The following is a 7,500-nucleotide window of genomic DNA, read 5'->3' as shown; positions in this document are numbered from 1 at the left end:
TTAAGATATATCAATACATTAATTTATTGAAAGACTATTGGCTAAGACACTAATCAAATGTTTATAGACCGCCGTATAATTAATTGATTAATTTAATAAATCTTACCACTTTCGTGCTTTTAATTGCTTCTTAATCAAATTTGCCGCAAGAAATAAAGGGAAACTATTTTCCCTCAAAATAATCTACTCTGGGCTAATTATTTCCTCTTATTTCATTGCTTTTTGTTTTATATTTACTAATTTCTTTTTCTCTTCATTTTATAAGCGTTTTTAAAAAATATCTTTTGTGCATACCTTTTATCATATATTTGTTTCAGTCATTGAAATGTGGCCAAGCTGGGGCACCGCCATGAAGGGTTTTGGTCGAAAAAAATCGACCCCAGTACTTATCGGTCTCTTTTGCCGAACCTTTAACTGTACCCTAGTTGTTCGCCGGTAGGCTGCGATTTGATGCAGTGGAAAATACTATCTCAAGGTGCCGTGTGTTAAAACACCCGAAAGTCATAGACAGGCAATACAACTCACCCCACATCCCACACAGGAGCGATGGACATCGATGTTTCGCCATTTTTAAATTGTGTTCCTTTTCGATAAATAAAAAAAAAATCTTTTCTAACCCAGCTCTAAGTTTTAGATTCTTCAAATCGTCTGAAGTAAAATGAACATGGTTGTCTGGTTAAGAAGTTCACTTCGCAACAAGATGTTTAAGTCCCACTGCACAGTGCTTGGGCGAGTGTCTTTGAATGACTAATACTTTTTGAGTGATTTGCTAGACAGAAACTGTATGGAAGCACATCCTTTATGTGTGCGTATGTGTGCGTGCATGTATTAGTGTAAACACACACACATACATGCATATGTATGTATATACACTTCTAATATAGGATAAAATTTTTCAAAAATTTCATCAAGTGGCCAGCATATTAAAATACCTTTTAAGGTGAAAATTATAAACAATTATAAATGAGGGCAAAAGAAAAATTTCTATGCCAATATGCTGATAAGCAGACTTTAAATCGTCAAACACTACATACAATATACATCACTACAAATATACATCGTGTTGAATCGAGGGAAGCAAGTTAATAGAATTTTTTTTTTTTACGCATTTAAACAAAAAGAAAAATTCTGTTAACTTTTTTCCCTCGATTCAACACGATGTGTATTTATAGTGATGTATATTGTTTATGGAGTTTGACGATCTAAAGTCTGCTTATCAGCATATTGGCATAGGAATTTTTCTTTTGCCCTCATTTATAATTATATATATATATATATATAAATTTTTAATTAAAATATTGCAGCTAAGGATAAAATTTCAAATAAAATATTTAGATTTAGAAAATATTAGCTTTTATTAAACTGAAAATTTTATTAGAAGTTATTACTTCTATTTGTTATTACTTGCTACTTCTATTAAAAATGAAAAATAACTCAATTAGAATAGTTTTTGTACTTTAAGAAAATACATATTTTTAGTTATTAATTAATAATTAGAAATCCGAAAATAGGTTATAAAAAATAATAGTAGCACATAATTAGTTAGTACAATAAATAGAATAATACAAAAATTAGTTATATATTACAGTAAAATCAACCTATAACAACAAATTCATTGTAAAATTTGCTTGAGTTATTGCCTAAGTTACTGCCAATTCTTCACATTTTTAGTCTAGACCCAATACCTATATTTTACATAACGAATTTGCCTACCATTATTCTATTTTGCATAACATTTTAGCTAGATTGGTACTTCTGGCTCTCATTTTTTAAGTATTCTAGTGGTCAATACTTTAACAAAATGATGGTACCTTTTTAATTATAATGTTATTTTGTAAATTATTAACAAATAATTTTTATTATTCAAATTTTATCCTTGGCTGCAATATTTGAAGTAAAAATTTTCTTGTTCTGTACTTTACCAGATGTAATAACTTGTCCTGTACTTTTCCAGATTTATAATTTTAAGAATATTATTTCGCTTGCTCGCATTTTTCCATGTCATCCATGTTTTTTTTCAGGCTATGCTACTATACTAATTAATAATGTGTCAAATGAGTCAATTCGCGGTGGCGCTGATAATTTTTTCTTTACCTCAATGATCCCGGTGACATGTATTGAAAGTCCCTTTATAGACCTATATTCTTAAAAAAAAAAAGAACTATATTACCACCTTCAAATTTGAGAAACAAACACTCATAACTTTTTTCTTTTAAAACTTTATTGCATAAGATTGATACCATGAAATTCCTCGAATTGAGCTCTATTATTTAAGCTTAATAAAAATGTAGTTTGTTTTAAAAATAAAAGTTAATTATACTTAGATCTAATTTTTTTCCTTATATTTTTTCAAGATATTTTACCTCAACTCCCTATCATATAACAATTGTTGGTTTGTTTACAGTAACGAAGTGGTTCGTCAAAAGACTGATAAAATAAATACCAAACTTACAAAAAGAAAAGTACTGAGATCGATATCGATTCGGCAAAGCGATAAGGTGCAACAACATCAAGAGCCTCTCAAGCTTACAACGTGTGTCGAAAGATTCTAATTTGCTGTTGGTGAATTGGATTACAGTGTTTTGGCAGTCATTAATCAATTAATCCAACAAATTAATGAGACGTAGTTAATTACTTTAAACCTTAAAATAATATTTCATTGTATGTCAATGAATATTACCTTTTATCTTTTATTTGTTTCAATCATTGGACTGCGGCCATGCTGGGGCACTTCACGAAGAATTTTAGTCACATGAATCAACCCCAGTACTTTTTTTTAAAAAAAACCTGGTACTTATTCTATTAGACTCTTTTGCCGAACCGCTCGGTTGCGGGAACTTAAACACACCAACACCGGTTGCCAAGCAGTGGCGGGGGATAAACACGCACACACACACACACACACACACACACACACACACACACACACACACACACACACACACACACACACACACACACACACACACACACACACACGAAGGAGTGCTGAAATGTTACTGACTTTAAGGGTATCGCGAAAGGCCTGGTTCTTTTATAGGGCTTAGAAAAAAAAACCGAAGGACCGCTGCAATAAGTGTTTGAATCTGAGAGGGGAATATGTTGAATAAAATTATAACTAACTGATCCTCCTGTATTTTCTTTTACCCAAAGCCAAGAACTTTTCATCACCCCATCGTATATATATATATATATATATATATATATATACAACTGACATCTTTCAGTTTATCTCCTTCAAATCCAAGGCTATAATAGAAGATACATTCCCAAGGTGTCCTGCAGTAGGACTGAACTCGGAACCTTGTGGTTGGAAAGCAAACTTCTTATCACATCATCATTTTCTTTTCATATATTTTTATAGTTAAGGCGCATAGCCTAGTAGTTAGAGGTGTTCTGCTCACGGACATAACATCGCCGGTTCAATTTCTGAAGTCGCTGGTACCTAGAGTCCTTGAGCAAGACACTTCATTTCACGTTGCTCCAGTCTACTCTGCTGAAAACGAGTTCCAGAGTACTGGTGCTGCTCTCTCTCTCTTACATCAGCTGCCATGTCCTGGATGTACCGCTGGGTCAAAAGGGTTGGGGAGTTCGCGACTGTAAAGGCACCGAAAAATACCTATGTTGTTGCGTGTAGACAAGGACACCTGCTCAACCTTTATACACTCGATCCAGCGGAATATCCAATACGTGAAACCTGGAAGGAAGAGAGAACTGCACCAGCAACACAGCTGATGAAACGGACGTAAAGCAAATTTGACTTCGGCGAGATTTGAACACCAAGGGTAGATATTTTCGGTTTGACACACCAGATCCGATTGGTTTGAAATTTTCTGCACAAATGAAGATTTTCATGTTAATCGCGAAAATCATAACCATTTCTTAAAGAAATTAAAAATAAAGATGTTGAGAGCCTTTAAACATTGGAAAACATTTTGGGTTACTTCTTAACAGGAGGTGCAATGGCCCAGTGGTTAGAGCAGCGGACTTGTGGTCATAGGATCGCGGTTTCGATTCCCAAACCGGGCGTTGTGCGTGTTTATTGAGCGAAAACATCTAAAGCTCCACGAGGCTCCGGCAGGGGATGGTGGCGAACCCCGCTGTACTCTTTCACCACAACTTTCCCTCACTCTTACTTCCTGTTTCTGTTGTACCTGTAATTCAATGGGCCAGCCTTGTCTCGCTGTGTCACGCTGAATATCCCCGAGAACTACGTTAAGGGCACACGTGTCTGTGGAGTGCTCAGCCACTTGCACGGATCAACTGGAACCCACGTCGTCGTAAGCGACGGAATGCCAACAACAACTTCTTAACACAATTTGGTGCTGAAATTCACAAAAAGTGCTACTTTTTTATGAAATAGGTCTGTAAATTCCAGGTTTGAGATTTGGTGCAGCCTCGAATGTATCGATTCTTTGGTTGAAGATAATTAAAAAAAAAACACAAAACAAAAGTAAAAAGAATTAAAAAAATCCGGAATTGTCAAAGTTTAGGAGAGCTTTGATTTTTGGTCTTTTGGATCAAAACTGACCTGCGGCAACATCTGACGCAGCAGCAGCAACACCAACAACAACAGCAACGGCAACAACATCATCAACTACTAAAGCTGTAGCTGGCAAAAAAGAAAACAAACAAAAATAATGAAAAATAAAAACACGAGCAAGAGATATATGGCTAAAGTAATTGGGCTAATATCTAGGTAGGTTGGTCACGTGGGAACTATTAATTTTCGCTCTAGATTAACATCTGTCTCTACTAAAACCATGTGTATTTATGCGTGTGTGTATATAATACATACGCGCGCACACACACACACAAACACACACACACACATGTACATAAAGATACATATATACAGTTATATATGGATCAGCACATATATATGTATGTATGTATACACATACGTAAACATATATATATATACATACATATATATGTACATATATATGTACATACATACATATATATAAATAAATGTATACATGTTTATATATGTATATATGCATTTATATATGTGTGTATGTATATATATATATATATATATATATATATAGATATATATATGCATATTTATACACACACACACATTAAGCTTTATCTCTAAGTTTACATCCGACCTGCCATCTGATTTATATTATTCAATCGTACTGACTGTCTGTACAGCTTAAGTTAGAGCTATCACGCTAATTGTTCATAATTGACTGCAGCTCAACTTAAATTAGCCGAAGAAGAAGCGAGGGAGGTGGGAAGGTAGGAAAGCTGTTAGGTAAGGAAATATATTTGAATTTTAGTCTTTTTGATGTGTTTGGTTATTTTTAGCTGTATAACAATACACTAGACAGACATCGATGTGTTAATTTTGTTTGTATGTTTGCTTCAGTCTTCCAATCACTACTACCACTGCTACTGTCACCACCACCACCACCACTGCCAGACGTCGATGATACGTCGTAACTCTAAGTGTTCGGTGGTTTAATGCGCGTAGTCGTCTGTATGTTTGTGACCGATGCCCTGTTTAAGAGAAGCTTTATAGGGAAAGAGGAAGAGAAGGTTAAGATCTGAAGTGGAAAGTAAGTCGTGTTAGTCTACTAAAGACAATAAATAGTCCTCAAAAGAAAAAGAGAGGGAAAGAGCGGTGAGCGAGTTCAGTGGAGAGTTCTACAAGGGACGTAATAACGATGATGAAGCGTTAAGATGATCCAAAGTTTCTTCAGGACTATTATAGATTTCTTTAACTTCAAAAAAATGTATGAGCTAATGTATGTATCTCATTTTCAGAACAAACAGGAGTTACGAGTGAGAAAGTTTACGTTGATGGATATGGAAAATATTGCAAAATTCCGGTTTCTTTTGAGTACTTCCTCGTATATATATGATATTATATATCATATCTTATATATACATATAACAGAAAATGTGACGACAAGGAAATAAACAATTATCTTATGAACTTCATTAGCTTACAGCTGTTTCTGCTCTAAGATGCAGCAGACTCATAGTTGAGTGCCTGAGTAACAGCTTATAACTTCATCGGAGCCTCAAATATGATATACAATTTATTTGGGAAAAGAATTACATTTATGCTTATCTATGGGAAACAGCATTTACAATGAGAAAGTAAACATGTATATATATATATATATATATATATATATATATATATATATAAATTTAGTAAATGGAGTAAAACGCATATGTTAACATATGCGTTTTACTCCATTTACTAAATTTATATATACTCAAGTACCCAAAATAACAAGGAGTTTCTACCTCATAAACAGGAGTTACACCACATTCATTTTGTGACCTTTGCTACCCTGGTATCTATTAACCAATTTATTTTGTCCGAGTTAATTATTAACTAGGAGAAAATAAATACATATAATAATAATAATAATAATAATAATAATAATAATAATAATAATAATAATAATAATAATAATAATAATAATAATAATAATAATAATAATATATATATATATATATTTATATATATATATATATATATATATATATATATATATATATATATATATATATATATATATATATATATATATATATATATATATATATATATATATATATTTCCAGATTGAGGGAATGGGGCTGGCAAAATCCAAGCTATATATGTTTCCTAACTGGCAGATCCTCGGAAGTAATAATTACTGAAGGAAGGGTATTTCACTAGCTACTCATCAGGCCGAAGATACCTTAGTTATATGAAGGTTATATTATCGTTAAGGGATCTCAAGTTAATTCGCCGGAGAAATAATTTAGAATTTTCAATTTAATTTAATTTAATTTCATTTCATTCTTAAATTATGTCTTCGGTGAGTTAACTAGGGATTCCTTAACAACAATGAGACCTTCGTATAACTAAGGTATCGTCGGCCTGGTGAGTAGCTGGTGGAGTCCTCCTCGTTGAGTAATTATCACTTCCGAGAATCTGCTGGTTACGAAACATGCGTAGTCTGGATTTTACCTTCTCTATTCCCTCAATTTAGGATTTTATTCTCATTCATAGCAAACCTAGTTGCTAACCGTGAACTATAAAAGCAAACTCTTTTCAGCTAATCGAACTTCGATATGGAAACGCCTACAACCTTCTACGTCAATAAACTATTATTGTTCCTGGAAGTTGTTTTTTTCATACCTACTACGGACTGCATGAAGCTTACTAACTTCCTACACTAGGAACCTTTGATCTTATAATTACACACGCGCATCCCCCCCCCCCACACATATCATATATTGAATACAAGCAACATAGACTAAAAGCTTCTTAAGAGAATAAGAAATTGCATTATTTTCATCAATTTCAATCTCATGATTAGCAAAGCGTGAAACCGGTCGACTATCATTATATTCTACCCTTTAAAATATATTTAAAATATACAAATTGTGTGCATTTTCCTTCTTTTATTATATATCTCGTCACCACAACTCACCACGTGGGGAAAATCCTCCTCAACGAAATTCTATTTTACCATATGTGTG

The sequence above is a fragment of the Octopus bimaculoides genome, chromosome 15, assembly GCF_046866305.1.
Source record: "Octopus bimaculoides isolate indiv1 chromosome 15, ASM4686630v1, whole genome shotgun sequence".
NCBI lineage: Eukaryota > Metazoa > Mollusca > Cephalopoda > Octopoda > Octopodidae > Octopus > Octopus bimaculoides.
The sequence above is the reverse complement of the archived record's forward strand: the minus strand, read 5'-3'. Positions refer to the sequence as shown.